We start from the raw sequence: 1,704 nt of genomic DNA on the forward strand, positions 1-1,704 counted from the left end.
ATGGGCTTCAGGAAGGGGGACCAAACTGTGTTGAAGAAGTGCAGCCAGAATGCTCCTTAGAAGGAAGGATGTTGAGAATGAGTCTCATATACTTGAGACATGTTATCAGGACAGACCAGTAAAGTAGAAGGACAGTGAGAAAGAGGAAGACCTTCAGTGAGATGGATTGGCACACTGGTTGTGACAATGGGCTCAAGCATGGCAGGGATTGTGAGCATGGCGTGGCATGGGGGAGTTTCATTCTGTTGTCCATAGGGTCACTATGAGTCAGAACAGGCTTGTTGGTACCTAACAACAATAGCATCATATTTCCAGTTGCTGTGGCTTTATTGGTGTGCTGTGATCATTAATTCACCAAATTACTATGAAGAAATTAAATTTTATCTTTTTTTTTCAGTCCTCCAGAATGGCAATGTTTCAGGTTTTCGGCAAATTGGAGCTCTTGCCTTTCATTGGTAACAGCCTAATTAAGACTTTTCTGTGTTTGCATGTTTCCTTTTCTTTGGCTCCTTCTGTGTTCTAACACAGGGGTATGCGTATGTGTTCTACAGATCTTGACATAATTTCCAAGGGAGGAAATAATTTCCAAACTGCTCTATCAATAGGCTAATTTGCTTTGTCTTATCACTGAATTAAATGATCTACAAGCTTTCCTGGAGAGAAACTTTGATACTGGATAATGGAATCCACTTGAGAAGATGAGACCATAGCAGTTCATGAAAATATATGGTCCCCAATAAAACTCACGAAAGCAGTATTCTGATTCTATTATTACATTAATTACAATGAGGTTGTATGAGTCCCCTCTACCCTAGTTTATATATCCATTTCTGAAAACCTAAGGACAAAAAAATGTTGCTGAATCCAAGGTAATATTTTCTTTTGATGTCTCATGGGAGACTCTCCCCAAAGGTAACATTTTATTTTTCCTCTTTAATCTTCAAATCTTACGAACAGTGGTGGTAGTTGATTAATGTTATGTGTGGAGAAATAAGTTTTTTGCCAGCTAACCAGGAGGTTGGCAGTTAAAACCCGCTAGCAGCTCTATAGTAGGAATATGAGGCAATCTACTCCCATAAAGATTTACAGCCCTGGAAACCCAATGTGGGTCACTGTGAGTTGGAATCAATGCAATGGCAGTGGGGTTTTGTGGATAGTTTAAAGACTGGAACAAAATGTGCCAGGGTTTCCTAATGGCTATAAGAAAGTCATGTACTTATCTTTGATACAGAGGAGGAACCACAGATAATAGAAAGGATGTCGGATTTTATGACATACCTCCAAGTAGATTTTGCCTTACACACTGCATACCTTTAGCAATTCACTGCACCTCATTGAGCCTCAGAGTCCTCACTGTCAAATTGACATTAATGACTTTATTCTTCCAAGGCCACTGTGGTCAAAGTTTTATCAAATAGTAGTTGCACATAACATAGTAGCTCTTGTTATGATTTTAAAGAAGTGTAAAGCTACTTTCCATGAATTCAGAACAAACATATTAAAAACTGTTGTTACACATAATATAAAAACATACTTTTGTTTAACTTGTCTCTTGACACATTTTAGCCAGAGTTTTCCTGGGAGTATAATTCATTTTTTCAGTCTTTCCAGTAGACTTAGACCTCCACGAAGAATGTAGCCTCCACTTAATTCCTAAGAGTCTGGTAACTTACTGTGCAACTTGTACAATAAAAGCTCCTCCAT

Source organism: Orycteropus afer, unplaced genomic scaffold (genome assembly GCF_000298275.1).
Source record: "Orycteropus afer afer isolate SDZICR_OR568_19922 unplaced genomic scaffold, OryAfe1.0 scaffold00960, whole genome shotgun sequence".
Lineage (NCBI taxonomy): Eukaryota > Metazoa > Chordata > Mammalia > Tubulidentata > Orycteropodidae > Orycteropus > Orycteropus afer.